The sequence below is a fragment of the Canis lupus genome, chromosome 2 (assembly GCF_048164855.1).
Source record: "Canis lupus baileyi chromosome 2, mCanLup2.hap1, whole genome shotgun sequence".
Lineage (NCBI taxonomy): Eukaryota > Metazoa > Chordata > Mammalia > Carnivora > Canidae > Canis > Canis lupus.
In genome coordinates, this window is record NC_132839.1 from 49,493,681 (window position 1) to 49,514,484 (window position 20,804).

Genomic DNA, 20,804 nt, shown 5'->3' on the forward strand with positions numbered 1-20,804 from the left:
CCCCTGCACATAAGCGGGGGGGGTCTGTGACCTCGGCCACAGAGGTATCATGGGGTCAGGAAGACAAAGCTGGAGGCAGGACAAGGGGGAAACAGGCAAGGGAGCAGTTGGCAAGGAGGTCAGTCTGCACAAGCATCTGTGCATGTCCCCTTCTTCCCTCCCCCAGTGGGCGCTGCACCTGAAGTGGCTCCCCAACCGTGGGCATAGGAGACCTGGGACACCAGGTTCCCTGGCCCTCTACTAGCTGCCGTGCAAAAAGAAGGTACTGTTGAAGAGGTCTGTCTCGTGACCTCACGGGCACAGCCTGCATCTTCAAAGGAGTACAAAACCATCATGAATGTTCTCAGTGGCCTCAGGGAGACGCCAGGGTGGAGTCCTGTTATAGAGGTCACTGAGGTGACAGGCCCAGGCCTAGGAGGGGAAAATAGGACCTGGCTGCAGAGGAGGAGGGCCTGGCCCCAGGGCATGGTGCTCCCCACAAGTTAATTCCTAGTTCTCCATAAGTATTTCTACTTCACCAAAGTAGCCAGGTGTTCACCAGAGGTGACCTCATGGTGTCTTCACTGCTCAGGAGCTGCAAATCTACTGGTGCTCCACCCAGCCACACTGAGGTCTTTGCCAACAACAATACCACACTCTCTGCCTCGGAGGCCCTCAGGGGCCTGGTGCCGCCCACATGGTATATACGACTTCACCCTGACATGTGGGTCTTTCCACCTGAGTCTACAGATGGGGCTGAGGCACAGAGAAGTCAGGTTACCAGCCTAGGGCCACACATCTGGATAGGCCCCCACTCCTGCACTGCCTCCCACCTGCCATTCAGCAGCATGGAACAGCAGCAGAAGGGTTGAGGGTCACTGAAATCCTTCTAGTAAATTCTACAGGAATTGGAGTCTGGAGAGAACTGAAGGCCCCGCTCTGGGTCTTATTAGCCTGCCTGTCACTGGGATGCCAAGTGGCCTAACGGGGACAGTTGGATTCAAGCAAATATACATGGGGGCCTCATCCGTCCCCTGGAGTCAAGGGGACCTTTGCGCCTTAGTTTACCCTCCCTCAACTCAACAAGTCTAAGTCCCACCATCAGCGGAGAGGAAAGGCCAGTGCTCAGGCATTTCCTCTTGTCACCAGAGGGAGCCAGACACCATGTCATGCCAGGGGCTGCTGCTGCTTCCTGACGGTGGCAGGAAGTCTGTTCAAAATAGGAGGGTCACCCACCTGGTCTGAGGGTAGACTCCTCGCCTGTGAGGGCACGGTGGCAAGTGACCCAGCAGACCTGTGGGTATTAGTGAAGATCCTCATGCCGTTTCCCAAATGCCTGCAGAGGAGAAGGCAAGCCTTCCAGATCCTAGGAGGTTCCCCCAACTACAGTGCTTCAACCTCCCCAACTCATATAGTCTGTACCTCACTAGATGAATCTTAAAATTTATGGAAGCATATTCCTCTTGCGTGAAACCACCAGGGGCTCCCTACTTAAAGACACAAAGTCCAAACTTTGGCTAGGTACTGTCATGGGTGGAGGCAGGGTGCCGATACCAGGCTGCAGCACAGCCACCCGTGGTGGGGGATGAACTGGTCTCTGAGAGCTGGCTGGAGACAGGAGGATGGGCAAGGGCCCCATCCAGGGTCAGCCCCTGAGGGCACAGGGAAGAGCAGGGGTGGTGTTCATAGCAGCCTGGGGGAACTGACCGAGTCTGGGCAAGACATCACAATAAGGCACTGGGGCAGGGAGGGTGGGCTAGCGGAGGGGCCCTGGACGCTGTCCATCTGCCTCTCAGTGGCATCAGGCTCAGGTCCCTGGACAGGTAGCCCTTCCTATGAACAAAAAAAACCAGAAATCCCATTTTCAAAATTGTCCTGCATCCAGGAAAACTGACAACAATGAAGCCCCTGAAACAAGGGCTCCAGCTGCCGCAACTTCTCCCATCTAGGGGCAGGATATCCTGAGGTCCCATCTGGGAGGAGACAAGCAGACTGCAGCAGTGACAGCCAGCAGGACCCCATGCTCCTTTCACCCATTTCCAACCTCATCTATGGTGGTTCTGCGGTGGTGGCCCTGACCCCAGAGCTGTGAAAACAGTCGAGGTTGAATGAAAATGCAAACCTCCCCCTGATTTATCAGCAAGGGGGACACAGTGGCTGGCTGAAATGCCAGTCTGGTGAGACTGACCCCTGACAAAAGCTGAGGATGGGTTAGCAAACACTGGGTTTCTATGTTCTGCAGGAAGGGCGCCGTCCTTGTCAGAAGTTGACAGAGTTCACCAGGGACGAGTCAGGCCAGACCAACCTCATTTCTTCGGTGGTTTTCTAATAGGGTCAGGAAACTAATTTAAATCTTTTTTTTTTTTAATCTTTTTTTTTTTTTAATTTTTATTTATTTGTGATAGTCACAGAGAGAGAGAGAGGCAGAGACATAGGCAGAGGGAGAAGCAGGCTCCATGCACCGGGAGCCCGACGTGGGACTCGATCCCGGGTCTCCAGAATCGCGCCCTGGGCCAAAGGCAGGCGCCAAACCGCTGCGCCACCCAGGGATCCCAGGAAACTAATTTGATTGGGGGAAAGCCAGAAACACATTGCATCGGGGGGCAAGTGCAGACTGGACGGGAGTGCTCACTCGATGACACAAGACAGGGAAACAGCACCGGTGCTGGAACACAGCCGCCTCAACCTCCTCCAGTGGATGGAGCAGGTGCAGGCTCCTCTCCATCTGCATACAGGTGGCACGTTATCCTTATTTGAGAACAAAGGTCGATATGCCAGAGATAGATGAAAGACTCAAGATGAATAAAACCGGCCAAATGGATAGACCCAAAGGATCAGGATGAGATGCAGCTAGCATGCACCCACAGGTAACTTGAGGGGAGGCAGGGAAGCTGCACGGCACCAGCTGTTCAGGGCAGGAAGTCTCAGCATGCATCCCCCATTAGTAGACGTTTGTCCTTAACACCAATGCCCCTTCGGTGGCATCAACAGAATCTGGGGTACAAGGGGGCAGACACCGTCTTCTCACATGATGAGCCTGGAATAGGACATTTAGAGAGGCCCATGCCATACTGGAGTATCTCCTAGAAAGGCACCTGGGGGAGAAGGGGGATCTAGAATCATCCATGCCATGAAATGACTCAAGGAACCAAAATGAAGAATGAGCAGGTGATAGGACTGAAATACTGTTAAGAGGAGTAAGAGCTCAACCACAGTGTGTCTTTCCAGAAGCCAGAACCAGACTCAGGATGTGGTAGTTATAACAAAGCAGGTGACTAGAAACCCTGGGCACAGATGAACTGATTATCTTAGGAATTAGTGAGCTCCTTGCCACCAGGTTGGGGGGCCGTGGGGGGAATTGTGCAAGTGGAGGCTCAGTGGCCAGGTGTCAGGATTAAAGGGCAGGGCTTTCCTGCTGAGTGGGAGGAAGGCAGATAAGACAGTCCTCAATTCTAAGATTCTAGGATTTTCATCTGGGCAATCTTCCAGGAATCTCTCAAGCCTCTCCAACCCAGGGACACAGAGAACTGGAGATCCTTCTCACCGACTGCTTGGTGAGCACAAATTCCCTTCCCAAGCAGGTAGGAGTGAACTCGACCTAGAAAAGCAGGACATGGGAGGTGTCCACCAGAAAGCCATGTCATCCCTGGCCATCCCCCACTGCTCTGTCTGCTGTCTCAAGATTCTAAGGCTGAATTAACATCAGCTGCCTGATTTCTCTACATCTCAGTTCCAGAAGACGGCTTTTCTGGAAAATTATCTAGGCAGACACTAAATTTTTCTAGAGAAATCAGAGAGATGGGATTCTAAGTCACAGATCAGGGAGAGGGAGTAGAGCAGGTGTCGAGGGATGTCTGCTTTTAAAAAGGCAACAGGACAGATGCATAGATGGAGTGCAGGTCTTGGGACAGTACCACAGCCCCTGGGTGTGGCTCTTCACATCTATCTGAGAGCAGGACGGGAGAAACTATCCGAATAATGGACCAAACACCATGAGCCTCCTTTTCCTGGAAAATTGCTTGTGGTTCTGGTTGGAGATGAGGGAGAGGGAGGAGACAACTAGGCAAAGCAAGAAAAGTCTGGTTCTGTCTGTGTTAATTCAAGGACAAAGGAAGTAATATATGAGCTCCTCCCACCAGGAGCTCTAGGCACAGCAACTTGTGCCCACTCCCCAACATTTAAAAAATTTTTACAATGAGTATGGGCTATCACAGTTCTGACAGCTGACAGGCTAGCTCAAGAGAGGATGATTTCTCTAAAGCAATGGTTCTTAGCCAGAGGCAATTCTGGCCATGTCTGTATGACATTTTGGGTGCGGGGTCCTCCTCTAGTGAGTAGAGGTCAGGAATGCTGCTGGACGGCCGACCATGTATAGCGCCCACAATAAAGATTGATCCAGCCTAACATGCCACTCACGCCGAGGCTGGGAAGCCTGCTCTATGACAACCAGGCTCTCAGACCCTTGCTCAGCCCACATTCAACTTATGGTGCGAGCGAGTAGGGTGGGTGCAGGGTATGGGGTGATCACTAGGACTTACTTAACATGGGCTGTCATCTGGCAGTTAGAACTGAGTAAGCTTGATGGGGTGCCCTCATTCTTGTCAAAGAAAAACCACTGGCTCCCTACAATTCTAGAAGCTCCTGTCTTTGAAAGCCAGGGTAAACTTTCTTGTCCACTGGTTCCTGACCAATCCTGATGCAAAGTGGGATGGGTCCCCCTAACACCTGTCTCACCTGTTTCCACAGGGGTAGGGAATCATGAGGTGAGAGGAAACTAATAACCCAAGGATGTTGACCTCACTGAGACTACGCTCAACTCTACAGTGTAGACCTAAACATCCCATCTTTCACAGACGATGATACTGGGAGGTCAGGCTGTCTTGCCCACACCCTGGCCCATTTCCAAGCCTAGGCTTTGAAGTCAAAGTCTTTTGAGCTCTCTCCACTAAAGCGCTGGTTTCCATACAGGGCTCAGGTGCCAGGGGCTGCTGGCCAGCGGGAAGGGCAGGAGCTGAATGTGTGGAGGTGAGGTCTCGAGTGGGCTATCACCAGAGTCTCCCTCCTTCTCCATTCTGCCTCGGGGACTTTTGGGTAAGGTTTTTTTTTTTTTTTTTAAGTATTTTTTAAAAGATTTAATTAATTTACTCACAAGAGACACACAGAGAGAGGCAGAGACATAGGCAGACTCCCTGTGGGCAGCCTGAATGCAGGACTCAATCCCAGGACCCTGGGATCATGACCTGAGCCAAAGGCAGAAGCTCAACCACCGAGCCACCCAGGCACTGCTGGGTAAGATTTTTCTGGTGGGCTGAATGAGTCCCAAAAAGACATGTCTAGGTCTGGGAACTTGCAAATAAAAATAAAATTATTTTTATTGGAGAAAGGGCCTCTGCATATGTAATTAAGTTATGGATCTCAAGACATGACCACCCTAGATTACCCTGGTGAGCCCAGAAATCGAAGCATCCTTATGATATACACACAGAGAAGAGAAGGCCATGTGAAGCCAGAGATTGGAGTGATGCAGTCACAAGCCAAGGACCCCCTGGAGCCACTAGAAGCTCGAAGAAGCAAGGAAGGATTCTCCCCTAGAGCTTCTGGAGGGAGCACGGCCCTGCCGATACCTTGTTTTGGGACTTCTGGCCTCCAGAGCCAATACATTTCTGTTGTTTTAAACTGTCAAGTCGGGGGTTAATGATGTGGCATCCCTGGGAAACAAACACGGTTTTTTTTTAGAGAAACGGTCTCATGGCCCAAAGTTTAAAAATCACTACCTCTCCTGGGCCATCTCCCCAGGCCTTCTAGTCACCTAAGTCCAGAGCAGAGACTCAGAACACAACTGGAGGAAGGTGATGAGAATGATGCTTTGAGGTTGGGCTGGGCCAGATCTTATGAATATAGGATTCAAAACCCCCAGCAAGGGGAGGAAAAAAAAGATGGCTGAATTTATTAGGCTTGGAATTCCAAATTTCATTCAAAAAGCCTCCATTTCGTCCCCATCCAAAATCCTTTGATGTCTGTGAACTAACTGGAAAGCTATTGGAATCTTCAAGGAAACAAGAAAAAAAGCCTTACTCTCCAGGCATCTCACATAGGGAAAGATGGATCCGTGTCACTAACTGCACCCCTGGTGACAGTGAGGAAGGACAGGCCCTGGGCTCAGGGACCTCCCTGGGTCTTGATGCAAGTTCCTCAGTGGGAGCAATAGGAGCCCATCAAACCCAGGCCCCAAAACCACAGCAGAGACACACCCCGTATGATGTGCCTGCCAGGATCGACCCTGCAAATGGCCTGTCATTGTGAGCTCAGGCACAGGGTACTCAATCAACTTCGCCAGAGATGGGTCGGCTTCTCATTTCAAGTCTTGGGTGGGGACACAAAGAGCCTGAGAAATGAAGTGATGTGCCCCCAGGTGTCACATCTGATGAATTAGGGCCAGAGAGAGGCCACAGCCCACCCAAGGATCCGCTGCCCTTCCACCCACACTGGCAAGTTAGCATTGCCCAACAGGAGTGCTGAGAGCCACCAATCATTCTGTAAACCGTAAAACTAGAGGAACATTATTTTTTTTTTTTAAGATTTATTTATTTATTTATTCAGAGAGAGTGAGAGAGAGGCAGAGATACAGGCAGAGGGAGAAGCAGGCTCCATGCAGGAAGCCCGACGTGGGACTCGATCCCTGGTCTCCAGGATCACACCCCGGGCTGCAGGCAGCACTAAACCGCTGTGCCACCGGGGCTGCCCAGGAACATTATTCCAACACGGGTGACACTTAGTTTCAAATGGCTCTGTCTCTGACAGGTATTTTTCAAAAGGCTCGAGGGGAGTGGTTACAGCTCCTGCTTCCTCTGTTCCTAAATCCAAGTCACTCAGCCAGGCACACAGAGGGCCCCACACCATCCTCTGAGTACCTTCCATCTGCGCACCATCATGGCCCATGGGGAGGACCTGGTATTCTCTGAATCCCTTCCTCTGCAGACCATGAGCCTCCCCAAACACAGGCCACACTGTCTTCATCCTCACATCCCAGGAAAGGAGCATCGGGGCCAGCCATTCCTCTCTCTTCCACCTTCATCTGTAAGCTCCTGCTGGGGACAGCACAGCCAACATCCCAGGCAAAGTCACCTCTCACTCCCAGTGCCCCCAGCCAAGAGAGCAACCATTCCCTTCCCAACTCCTCTGAACAACCTCCCAGAGCAGAAAACAGGGCATCGTGACTTGCTTTTTCTCCTCTGGTCCTGAATGTCTTTCTGTGCTCCCCTCTGCTCCAAATATACTGCTGATTTGAATAACTGGCTTTAGATATACATATGCATATTTTCTAATTGTAAAATTCGCATAACCCCAACTTTATCATCCTATGTATTTTGAAATGCACAGTTCTGTAGTGTCACAGATATGCACAGTTCTGTAGTGTTACAGATACGTCGTGCAATCTCCAGAACTCACTTGCGAAAGATAGACACTTGTAAAGGATGGAAATATTCAAATGTAAAAATTAAGAGGACAGACCAAAGTAACAAAGGTCCACATATATATCACTAGCTTTGACCATCATCAAGTCAAGGGCAGTTTTCCGGGACTACCCCATCTACTTCTCCTGTCAGTGTTATTTTAAAGCAAATCCCAGATACCATTTTGTCTATAACCAGCTTAGGACACTCTGGTGCTTTTTTTTTTTTTTTTTTTTTTTAAGGGAGACCGAGAGGGGGAGGGAGAAGGGGAGGGGGAGGGAAAGAATCTCAAGCAGACTCCCAGCTGAGCACAGAGCCTGACACAGAGCTCCATCCCACGATCTTGAGATCCATGACCTCAGCTGATATCAGAGTTGGATGCTGAACCAACTGAGCCACCCAGGCACCCCTGAGGACCTCTGTATAAAAGGTAAAAACAAAACCACACTCCAACATTTAACAATAACTGTAGGGACGCCTGGGTGGCTCAGCAGTTGAGTGTCTGCCTTTGGCTCAGAGCCTGATCCTGGATTACCAGGATCGAGTCCCGCATCGGGCTCCTTGCGTAGAGCCTGCTTCTCTCCTCCCTCTGCCTATGTCTCTGCCTCTCTCTGTCTCTCATGAATAAATAAATAAAATCTTAAAAAACAACAACAACAAAAAAAAACAGTAACTGTAGAAACTCATTTAACCTTTGAATTCCCTTCACATGTCTAAACTGGTTTATCCCACTGTGTGGAGGTGCCATCAAGACATTCCCCCTACCCAGTGCAGACCAAGGAACCAATCGATGCTCAGAGCGTCAGTGATTTCCTAAGAACACAGATGTTGAGACTAGAAGGTTCTGAATCAGGCTCCTCTCTCTTCACTCTTCCCTTGCCTCTTTGGGGACAATGACTTGTTGGGAGAAAAGCCGGTTCTGAATGAGCCTGATGCCCACGCAACGGAAGAAACTCCGTGTCGTGCCGTGACCTTCCTGTATTCTAATTTGGGTAGCCTCTCAGCTCGACTTCTTTAAAAAATTTCCACTTTATTGTCTTATTTTGAAAGTAGAAAAGTCATTGCAGTAAGTCATCTTAGCTATTTTACATTTTATTTTTAGTCCTTTGTGGGGAGAGGCAAGAAGAGAACCAAGAAACTGGATTTATGTCATATGGGTGGGTTCTCAGCCACGGCTCTTGGGGAGGAGGGCTTTCCCCAGTGAGTCACTGGGTGACTCATTTATAATTCAGCCTCGCAGAGCTTTGTACAGGGCTGGGAGCCTTCGGATGGGAAAGGCAGATGAACGTAGAGAAATGTTCAGTGCTGAAGGCCGCTTCCTCCCCCAGCAGGCCTGGCCCCATTCTGGGTTCCCTCTATCTCTGGAGCCCTTATGGACAGGGATGGGTTTTGATGGAGCTGGAACAGTCAGGAGATATCAGATCACATGAGCCAGCCTTCCATCAACCAGATCGACCCCTCTCTTGGGCAATGGATGCAAAGTCGACTTTCTTTCTCTGGATGCCTGCTACCTACGTGAGTCCTTGAAGAGGTATACAGCATTGCACGGAGGACAGCGTAGATGACCTATCACTGAACACTAGCAAATCCAGGCCACTGGATACCAGTGATTTATTTCAACACTCTTAACTTCTGTCTCACTGCACTGAAATTATTTGCTTAGACATCTGGGCTGGTCTACTTAGATCAGAGTTTCTCAACCTCGCCACTATGGACATGACAAGGCGAATCATTCTTGGTAGAGGGCTGTCCTGTGCACTGTAGGATATTTAGCAGTGCCTCTGGCATCAGCCTATGAGATGCCCCTAGTCTTGGCAATCCAAAATATCTCCAATTATTGTCAAATGTCACCTGAGGGTAGTAGCACCCCTGACTAGGAACCACTGATCTAGAACAGGTACTTCTTCACCTCCTTAGAGCCCAGCACAGTGCCTGGCACAGAGCGGGAATCCCAAATGTTTGTGGATCTCTAACAATCACCCTATGAAACGGATGTGCCACCTAGCTGGTGGGGCAAGGGAGGCCCAGAAAGGGTCGGGATTTCCTGGGTCACACAGCAAGTGAAGGACAGGGCTGGGAAGTCCTTGGCGGCATGGTTTCCAAGCCTGGGTGAGGGGTGAGAGCTGGCAGGTAGCTCGAAAGAGGAGCTCCGTTTGGGATTCTTCTGCTTCCTAGTTCTGGCTGCCAAAGGAGTGAGACTGGTAGCACCATTCGGACAGAACATTCCACATGCCACCAGCTATTAATTAACGAGCATGTTTCAGGGCTTCCTTCAGCATGGAGCCTCCGCACTGACCGGGATCAAAGTGACCAGAGCCACGTGGTCAAGAAAAGAGCAGGGTTAACTTTTTTTTTTTTTTTTTTTTTAAATCTCAGCTTAAACCTGAGTAAGTGATAACAATTTGAATCAGGTTTACAACACGAGGCAGCCAGAGGAAGCCTGGCGCCCCAGTGCAGTCGGGCTGTGAATGAATTTAGTTACAGACTCGAAGTACTGTCTTAATTAGGTTTGGAGTCGGCTTTCCTGTTTGATGAGGGAAGCAGAACAGAGTAAACCATCTGATTCATCCTTGGAAGTGGGAGCCAGGTGGAGGTGGGGGATGGACTCACATGCTCTGTAACCTCATATGTGATTCGCCAGGCATATCTGACTCCATCACGGCCAGCCTACTGCTAAGTGTTGCTTTGTGAGCAGTGCCAATTATGAAAAACACAAATAGCTTCATGCATTTCTACCTTGGAACTTAATCAGTCCCTACCATGGGATGTCACCTAGCAGGATCTTCGGTAGGTAGCGGGGCCAGGGGTCATTACTTCTAAGTGGTCAAGTGGCTACAAAAGAAAAGCAGTGGTCTGCCTTGATGATCCTGGTTCTGGAAAGCCAGTCCCAAAAGGGGTAGTGTGGTCAACCCACAGTCAGGTGACATCCAATGCATCTTAATGACCCAGCTGGTGACACCTGACACCAGGTTAATGCCTCAACCACATGGTGCTTGTAGTTCTCCTGACGGCCAATGTTGGGAGGATTCTCTTGGATTTGTGTTCCCAGAGGAAAAGAGAAGCCCAAGAGAAGTCGATCCCGGGCAGCACCATAGTGCCATCCCATCATCCGGCTTTGTCTGTAGTGCATTCCCTCACTTCTCCCTCAGGGATGGAGAGTATGTGGCCCAGGACCAAGGTGGTGGGTGCTGGCAGAATGAGGTGAGGGGGAGGCATGCAGGGCTAAGGATACCACACAGGAAGGGGAGGGAGGTGGAGATCGGATGTAGCCCAGAGCAGAGGGTCTGAGCAGGATCACAGGGATCACAGGGGACCCAGAGTGCTCGGCTCAGCACTAGGCCTACAAATAGCTGCAAGGAGGTAGAAAGGTTTCTGTGGAGAAGAACCATGCCCTGGGGAAGGTTACCCCAGCAGCTCCCTGGGTGCACGTAGGGAGATTAAAAGAGAGAAGGAGAAAGATGAACACAGAGACTTTCCAAAATCATGAGGCAGATGCAGTAGACCCTACCAGGCTGGGATAACCCCAAGAGGAGGGTCCTTTTAACCACCCCTTCCTCACCCAATCCCCAGCAAGATGCAACATATCAAGCTCTCTCAGAAAGGTTTGTCGAATTGATTCAACAGAGCAGGTGTTTATCACCATTTTCAACCCTTTCTACCATTTTGGGGGAGTCTCCTTGCAAAGCAAACCATGTTCTCAAGTTGCTGATTGAGTTCTTGGTGGCAGGGGTGGAGATATAGGCAGATACCAAAGTCCCTAGGGCCACAAGTCTCCTATGGTCAAAGGTTCGGGCAGGACGTAGCTTCAGAGAACAGGCAATTACTTAAAACGTGGCCAACAGGTTGGAACTCCTAGAAATCCACTGTGGATGCTGAAGAGACGCTCGAGTCAGAAGCTGGTAAGAACATGATGATGAGAGAGCCCTCATCTGATTTTCAAAGACTAATGAGGAAGAGGCTTTCTGCAAGAGGTCACAAATCAGGAAGTGAGCGATGAGGATGCTGGAAGGACTGTCACCCCCTTTCTGAGGGTTTCATTTGCTTGGCCCTCCAATGGTGAGGAGTGTATGGTGAGGAGAAACAAGTGCATGGCCTCCAAGGTGAATGGACAAAGCTACCTACCCTCTCCTGTAGTGACTAGCCAGGGGGCTCAGCCCACCCAGGCCCTGCCCAGCCATCTGGGGCCGGGGGGTCACATCCTGCCATGCCTGGGACCTCTGGCTCAGGGATGAGGTGGCTCTCCTCCGGAGAAGGGTGTCTGAGAACCACAATGCTTCCCATGCTTGGAGACACTTCAGCCCAGAGAAGCCCACACTTTTTTTCTTTTTTTGCAGAAGTCTTTCTTCAAAAACCTCACATAGAAGACGAATCTAGAACAGAGGAATTGAAAGATGCTCTGATTCAGTGGGGTGAGCCTATCTGTTCCCATCCCCCCACCCTGTGGCTCAGAGGTACCTTGGTGAACCCTTGAGCTCCAGAGACAGTAACTTCAAAATCAAGGCTCTAATCTAGCCCAACTTCTTTATTTAACAAAAAGAAAGGCTAGTACTGCGATTCAGGTCAGGAGTCCTTGCTGGGACTCCAAGGCCCTTCCTAACGTGAAGCTAGAGCAAGCAGCCTGGCACCCTAGCACAATGCAGAGGGCTCCAAGGCCCCTCCACAATCTGCAGAAGGGGGTGTGATCACAGTGGGCTGGGCACCACAGGACACATCAGTGGACTCAAAGGACTGCCTTTGCACGCACACATACACGCCATGTGCCATCCACAGGACTGGTCCTTAGGCTTTTCCTATTTAAGCTCCAGCTCTGTCTCTCCCACTACTTACATACAAGGTGTGAACCAGCAAACCAAAACTCCCAAAGAAACCCTAGAACTGCATCTAAATTCTCATCAGGCTTTTCACACTAGGCCTGTACTTTCAAGGGTTCATGCATTCATCCAGATGTGGACTTTGATGTTAACTGAGGAAAGGGAACTTAATACCCACACAGAACAGCCAACTTTGATGGCACTCCAGCAGGTGCCAGACCTTAGCTAAAAGCCCTACATGAGTTGTCTCATTTGATCCTGCCCTAAGGCAAACACCATTCTTAGGCCCACCTTCCAGATGAGGAAATAGGCTGGAGAAGTCAAGCAACCTGTCCAGAGCTACATGAATATAGTAAACAGAAGAAAGTGAATTTAAACCCACCAGCAGGGCAGCCTGGGGGGGCTCAGCGGTTTAGCGCCGCATTCAGCCTGGGGTGTGATCCTGGACACCTGGGATCGAGTCCCATGTCGGGCTCCTTGCATGGAGCCTGCTTCTCCCTCTGCCTGTGCCTCTGCCTCTTAAATAAATAAATAAATAAATAAATAAATAAATAAATAAATAAATAAATAAATAAATAAAATCTCAAAAAAAAAAAAAAAAAGACCACCCGCAAATGCAGTACCATTTTCCTCTAAGGAGCCAGATAGGTCTCTATGGTGTGTTCAAGGTTTGCATGCCTCAGATGCTGCTTTAGCTTTACCAGCAACAGCAAACACTGCTATTTACTGAGCATTTACTATATCCTGGACCCCATGTCGTGCACACTGTTGTTTCGTTTCACAAAAATGCCACGGACAGAAATAACAGTTTTCTCCAACGTTGAGATGAGCGTACTAGGCTTAGAGTGGATTGAAACCTGGCCTGGCCAGTTCTTCCCCCTGGATCACCCTCCTCTGAAGATCTGGAGGACGATATCACAAGGACACCTGCTCTCCATATCAACTCCCCTTTGGGATTTGAACTTGGGCCAGGCTTTTCTTCCCCACTTCCATTAGAGGGATGCAGGAGGTCAACTCTCCTGAGGCTGTCCATGTCCTTCCAGAAATTCTTGCCCAATGTTGACGATGTGCCCCCTCCCCCCTACCCAGGGACAGGAGCCTGGCCCCAACACTTGGGCCTCCCACAGGCAAACTAGATGTGACTGGGCCCCACTCTTCCTCCTAGTATCACCTGTGACTGCCTCCCATAAACCTCATCCTGCCTTGAGAAACTTCTAGCCGCCTAATGTAGAGCTTCCTTATTTTCAACTTTCCAGTCATGAGCTCAATAGGACCAGCACGTAACTTTTTATCCATTTTTAAACAGAAATAGGGGAGCTATAAATGTTTTAATGTTTGATTGTGGCAATGACCATACAACTCTGTAAATTGTGCACATAAAATGGGTGAATTTTATGGTATATAAATTATACCACAATAACACTGTTTCACAAAAAAAGGGGGAATAAAGTTTTTAGAAAGAGCTATAAAGGGGTTTGAACACATGGATCCTCTTTAATTACTGCAGGAAGCAGGGGCTATGCAAGAAAGCCTGGTCACATATTTATGGCAACTCAACTGAATGATCTAGTCTTTTTCTCTTTGCGGGGAAAAAAAAGGGTGGGGGGTACTGAGATTCCAATTCAGTCACAGGATTCTTAGCTCTGGCTAAAGTTCTGCAGGCAGGGGAGGAGGGGAAGATGTCAGAAACCCTAAAGCAGAATTTAGCTTATGCTCCATCATGGGGCTCACCCACATGAGGTGAAATTCCAGGAGGGCCTTGGTAGCAGTCTGTCTCTCTAATGCAGGGCCAATGGCTTGAACAGCTGCAAGGTCAGCCTGCTGGAAAGGTTAACTTGCCCTCCACCACAGAGAAGCTCAGAGTAAACACATCCCCAAATCTCATTCATTCCCTCTACAAAATGAGAACACTTGAGTATCAACTTTGTAACTCTGCCCTAAGGGTTAAACAAGATAATCCATAGAAAAAGCAAAAACTCAAAACAATGCCTAACTTGATGACTATTTTTTTTTTTTAAGATTTTATTTATTTCAGAGACAGAGAGAGAGCAAGGAGAAAGGTAGAGCAAGAGAGGATCCCAAACAGACTCCCCACTAAGCGAGGAGCCTGACACAGGGCTCCATCTCACAACCCTGAGATCATAACCTGAGCTGAAACCAAGAGTCCGACACTTAACCGACTGAGCCACCTAGGTACCCCTTGATGACTTTTTAAAAAAAGATTTGTTACGTAGTTCAAGGGAACAAGTGTAGGCAGAGCCCTTACCTTGCTCCCAGCAGTGAGTTTATATGATTCATTCAATCTTCTCGATAACCCTTTGCAATGGCTTTTACTGTTCCCATTTTATAGACAGAGAAAGAGAGGCTCCCAGAAGTTAAGACACTGGCCCAGGGGTCTAGCAGGTAGCCAACAGATAGCAAAGATGCTGTGATTTGAACCCAGGCCTGACTTTGAAGTACCTGTCACTTCCTATGTCATTACAGGGACACCACCCACATTTCCAGGATTTTGATCGAAATGGGTTTAACTGGTTATCTCAACACAAGAGGGGCCCCGATGAGCATCTGTCACATTAACCACACACCTGTCTTTCCTGAGGTCCACACTCAGTTGTCATGGCCACATCCTCAAAAGGTGCCCGGTGACACAGCACAGCACACCAGGTTCCTAATGGTTAAACTTCCTCTAGCTTGGAGCTCAGTACTTACAAGCAGACGTGAACTAGCCCTAAGGGGCTATTTTTAGCTGCCCATTTTCCTTGTCCTTTTTGGGAGATCTGACAGCACAGGCCAGGCTGATGTTTTCTATCCTGCTGGTTTCTTCTCACCAACTCCTACCTCAGGATTGGCCCACTTATAGGGCCGCACCTCCTGGCTTCTCGAAAGGGAGCTAAGGAGGCAAGCAGGCCCTGATCCAGGTGCCTTCCCAGGGGTGCACTCGGCTGGGAGAGAGGTTGGATGGGAGCCAGTGGCTTCTGAGCACATTGATTTCCAGGGAAAGCCTTCATGAGCATCCGGCAGGGGGACCACAGTGATCATCTCAATGGGCTCCATCTGAGCCCTGAGCAGGCCACACAAACAGGAGCCCAAGAGCATGGCCTCGGTGTCAGAGACTGCTTCTGGGCTCTGGGTCTCACCAGCCCCAAGTGCCTTCCATAATGGCATGTACTAGGATCTAAGAGCCCACAATTAGAAACTCACATCTTGGGCCAACTGGTCTCCCATTCCCTAAGCCCTACCCTTAGCTAGTTTTGTACTGTACAGCCAACAGAGTTGTGTGCTCTAAAACACAAGTTTGGCCACACCCGCCCCTCCTCAAATTCATTTACACTTTCCTGCACAGTTCTCAGGGCCCTCTGGCCCTTCCCGGAGTCTCCCCCGTCACCAGAGGGCCGGTGTCAGGCACACCACACTCCAGGATGCTGAGTCTGTGTGCCCTTCAGAGCCTGACCTGACCCGGACTGCTCCAGAGCTGTCCCCGTGAAATCCAGATGGAGCTCCAACGTCCCCTCCCCACAAAGCTGCCCCTACCAGCCCCACTGGGTCCTCAGGATCTTTCTCCTCTGAGCATAATAAATGCTCAAACCAAGTTTTCTGTACTGAATTAACTTAAGGCATCTGCCTTCAATTAAAACATGCAAATTCATCTGGAAAGGAAAGGAAGTATTCTTTAGTCAGTAGCATTTGTCAGTAGCATTTCTATGCCAGTGTGCTCATTGGGTGCCCTCCTGATTACAGGATCTGAAGGCAGAGGGAGGCCTGAGGGCCGGTGCAGCAAGAAGGCAAAAGGGTATGGGTAGAACTCTGGGAATACAGTGCCTCCCTGCCTGGGCCCTCATGGAGGAGAGGCAGCCTGTGGTCCCTCCTTCCACACACCCCACCCCTCCCAGCTGAGTGTTTCCATATCTTGTTTTTCATAATGGTGTGATGAGATGTTATTAACCAAGCCACATTAAGACTTGACCAAAAAATAAAAAATAAAAAGAAGAAGCCTCTGCTAAATGACAGCACTTGTCCTCTGACATCTGATTCTTGCTGTTTCTGTTGAAACTGGAATTGGGGGCAGCTCAGTTGGCTAAGTGTCTGCCTTTGGCTTGAGTCATGATTCTAGGGCCCTGGGATCAAGTCCCGCTTTGGGGTCCCTGTTTAGCAGGGAGTCTCCTTCTCCCTCTCCCCCTCCCCCTGCTTGTGCTCTCTCTCTCACTCTTTCTCAAATAAATAAATAAAATCTTTAAAAAAAAAAGTTGGAATCGAACTTGCAGTCTGATGGAAGAGACTAGGATGGGAACCAATCCTTCCAGAACAGTCTGTGCCCTGGTCCAATCCTTCCAGAACAGTCTCCAATGGGAGGTAAGTTTCTAACTCCCCCTGACAGTCTGCCACAGTCAAGCCTAGGTCTCATTTACAGATGGAGAACAAATGTTCTCTTCCACCATCTCTGTCTGGCCACCCCACGGTGGGTCTGACCACATGACATGAAGTTTTGGGGCTGATCCCTGGGTCCCAGGCCAAGTGGCACCAGATGCAAGAGGACTGTACTCCTGTCCCCATCTCGAGAGGACTGGATGGTACAGAAATCCAACCTCAGCCCTGAGGCTGACACAAGTATCATTCAGGATAATTTTCTAGCAAATAAAAAAAGTACTTCCATACAGAAAGGAAGAGGGCTGACACTGGGGTCCTCTGCTTTCCTGGCCCGGGGCTAAACATGGCTATGGGCTAATGTAAGCTAGTGTCATCTCCTTTTTGGTGTGCCCAAGGAGGTGGCCACATCCAGGCACAACAAGAAGCACGTGTGCAGCCCCGAGGCTACACACAGACATTGGCAGCAGCGAGGCAGGCCAGCTCTGGGGACATCAGGACAATGCATACCAACAGCCCCCTCCAAATAATCTTTCAAGAGCAAACTTTTATCAAGTGCTCACTCAGTGCTAAGTGCTTTGACCTTTTTAAGATAATAAGCAAAGGTCACTGCAAAATGGGTTATTTTTATCTGCATTTTCAGGTGAAGAAGCTGAACATCAGAGCTATTGAGCCACTTACTCAGGATCACACAAGGACTAATGGTGGAGACAGGATTTGCACCCAGAAAAGGCTGGTTCCAAAGTCAGCTCATTTCAACTGCTATGCCACCCAAGATGCCAGGGACGGGGCTCCACGTGTCCTTCATGCCCAGCACAGGGCGTGCCTCCCAGTAAGTGGCTAGGGAGTATTTATGAATAAATGATCAGGGGGAGTCTGGGTTTGTGAACCCCCAGTATGCATTATTTGGGGGGATCATCAAAGGGTTAGGTTTAGTACCTCCTAACCAGAATTCCCAAGATACTGATAACCGGGGTCCCCCTGAATACACTCAGCCACCTGTTCCTCCTTCCTCTGAGGAAATGCTCTTCTAGTGTCCAGACGGAGCCAGGAAGCACTGCCAACCCCAGCATCCCGGCTCATGCCCCTCCTGAGGTTTTCTCTGCCCTTTCCCCTCCTTTGCTCATTTTAGAGGCAGGAAGGCCATTTGGCTCCTGAAAGAGCACGGCCAGAAAAGGTGAGCCTGCAGCCTCATCTGAGTGATCACATGAGAAAGGTCCTCCAGTCAGGGGTCCCCTCCCTCTTCCTACAGTCAGCTGAGGAAAGCAAATGAAAACCCCTGAATCGCTTCACAAGCAAAGAGTGAAGAGAAGAGAAACTTACCTTCCAGAAGGTTTTTAAGACACAGGCGTGTGAGGTTACACCTTCATCGTCAGGCAGAAGCCTCTCGGCCATGAGGGGCCATGGGACAGATCCCCCCAAACTGGGTTCTGGGGATCCTTGAGCCCACACAGGCTGTGCTCCTCAGAAAGGCCAGGGGAGGCCAAGCGCCCCAGGGTTCCTGGGCCAAGCCTGTGTCTCCAGCGGCTGCAGGGCAGAGAGGTGACCTTGGGGGCACCTGATCTTGTGCTCCCCTCTCACAGGAGAGGAGAAGCACAGCAGCCACCCCCACCCAAGCCAGCTTAAGACATAGACCTCTCTTCCCAGTGGAGGCCAGCCACTCAAGGGCAAGCGGCCCACACTGCCCACATTCCTGGGTGCTACAGCTTCACTGGGACTGCAGGGGGAGAGCCTGTACTCTGGTCCCAATGCAGCCACTGTCACCCCCTTACTTGTGCCTCACTCGGCTTTCCCAAATGGCTTTCCAAAATGGAAACACCCCTCCCTGTTCCCCTGGACAGATGCTACAGACAAACTGGATGATTCAAAATACATAAAACCCTCTGCTGCCCTTGGATTTCTGGAGAAAAATCAGCATCTGAGATTGCTGTGATGATCAGGAGATAAAACTTGAAATTCTACTTCAATTATTTTTCAGTGACTTTTTCACCTAAGATGCCAACAGGTGAAAGGAAAGGAAAATTATTATAACTCTAGAAGGGCCCCCAAAGGAAAATTTTCCTTTCCAGGGGCTCAGCTCCCAGTTGAGAAGCAGGATGACCTGGGGTAGTGCCCCTTCCTGATAGGTAACCCCAGGATTTGAGTGCATGCCACAACTTTGGGCCTAAGAAATTACACAGCTCATCACTGTAGCAAACCTCTGGAGCAAGTGAATGAACAAACCCCCAGGGTTTTTTGGGTTTTTTTTGTTTTTTCCAGGACCCTCAGAGGGGCAGCTCTTGGGGAACCAGGAATCTGATTTAAACAGGAGTGGAGGGGATCCCTGGGTGGCACAGCGGTTTAGCGCCTGCCTTTGGCCCAGGGCGCGATTCTGGAGACCCGGGATTGAATCCCACGTCGGGCTCCTGGTGCATGGAGCCTGCTTCTCCCTCTGCCTGTGTCTCTGCCTCTCTCTCTCTCTCTCTCTCTCTCTCTCTCTGTGTGACTATCATAAATAATAAGTAAAAAAAAAATTAAAAAAAATAAACATGAGTGGAGGAGGGAGGACTTCCTCTTCGATACCAGGAAGGGAGCTCAGCTGAGCTCTCCCACTCATCCAGGTCCCAAGGTTCATTTCTGTCCACTCTCAGGCCAGTACCTGTGGCCCTGAAATTCTGATGGGGCCGAGCCGTGGACGTGAGCCTGTCAATCTCCAAATACTCCCAGACCCAAGGAAGGAGAGCCCCCGGAACAAGACTCACTTGGGGTACACCTGCCATGTACCAGACCTAGTGCCACCGGAGCCAAGAGGGAAGCATCCATTAATTCACAAACAATAAGTGCAATTAACCTGTGTTAGGTGCCTCCTTGGGTTCAGGGGACACCAGGCTACAGGAGCAGTGCTGCAGACACTTCTACCCAATGCTCTAATGAGCACATGCTGGAGGCTTCTCTCAGTGCAGACTGCGCCCTGTTAGAGCTCCGAGCTCCCAATGCTGTCCTGATGCCCTAACAGGGCCTGCCATGCTCTTGGTGCAGAGGCCACTGCATCTATATACCAGTCCCCTCCACCCATCAAGGTATTTGTTTTCTAGATCCAGGGAAGCCGCCACAAGGCTTCTCGTGGAACGTTGAACACTAGGCTCTTCATGTACCAGCTGGTCAGGGGCACAGAACCCACAGTGGGCACATCGCCAGCCACTGCTCACAGGCTGCCTAAGGAGGGAAGTGACAAGCTCTCCCCTCAGGCCAGGCATGTGTCCTGCCAAGACCTGGAACGACATGCTGAACATAGACAAGGTGGTGGGACGTCTCCAAGGAAGTACACATGCTGCCGAGAGGTTGACGCGTGTCAAGGTGGAGGAAAGGCTTTGGGAGTCAGTGAATCTGGCCCCCTGCCTCAGGGCAGAGGGAAGAACCAGCCCAGCTGTGTGGCACACATCTGCTTCCTGGGAACAGACAGATAACACAGTCCTTTTTAGAAACCTGTTCCAGGGCCTTTGGCTTCAGCCTTTCTTTTCCAATGAGACTCCTCCCCTAAAGAGGGATTCGGTCTATTTGATCTGGAGGCTGGGGCAGAAAGGGCTCACCACCCCCTTCTTACCCACCCTAAGACCCTTTACAACTTTCCGAACTGTTCATAAACTGTGAGCGAACACTGATACAGTGCATTGAACAGTATCCCCCAAATAGGTTTGTTCAAACCCTAACCCCAGTACTGGCAAGGCAAATGTGACCTTAATTCCATCTGCAGGGTAATTTCTCGAGAAGTTAAGGATCTCAGGATGAGATGGTCCTAGATTACTTGAGTGGGCCCCAAATCCAATGACTGATATCTTTATAAGAGGTAAGGAGAGGGAGACCAGACCCAGAGGGGAAATCCATGCAAAGACAGGGGGAGAGAATAGCGTGATGCATCTACAAGCCAAATAACACCAACGTGATGCATCTACAAGCCAAATAACCTCTGGAGGTCTGCCATTGACCTCCAGAAGCCAGAAGAGGGGTATGAACAGATTCTCCCTCTGAGCCTCCAGAAGGAATTGACCTAACTGACACCTAGATCTCAGACTTCTAGTCTCTGGAGCTGTGAGAGAATAAATTTCTGTTGTTTGAAGCCACCATATCTGTGGTACTTTGTGGGGGCAGCCCCAGGGCATGAAAACAACTGAAGATCTCAGCAGGCAAGTGTTTCCAATGGGGACTGTGGTGACGTGGG

General features: G+C 50.0%; 1 protein-coding gene and 1 long non-coding RNA gene across 5 annotated transcripts in view; both read right to left on the reverse strand.

The window, feature by feature from the left end:
• The window catches only part of SLCO3A1 (solute carrier organic anion transporter family member 3A1), a 303,202-nt gene that overhangs the window by 90,175 nt on the left and 192,223 nt on the right, over nt 1–20,804 (reverse strand). The window lies entirely within an intron of this gene.
• LOC140617395 (uncharacterized) lies at nt 6,543–18,855 on the reverse strand. 3 transcript variants are annotated; one of them, XR_012017630.1, is made up of 2 exons: nt 17,930–18,855; nt 6,543–11,803 (listed from the first exon to the last, which is right to left on the reverse strand). It is a non-coding gene; the product is annotated as an uncharacterized lncRNA (long non-coding RNA). The 3 variants fall into 3 exon arrangements; XR_012017632.1 differs by lacking the exon at nt 17,930–18,855 and adding an exon at nt 14,830–15,709; XR_012017631.1 differs by lacking the exon at nt 17,930–18,855 and adding an exon at nt 12,627–12,758.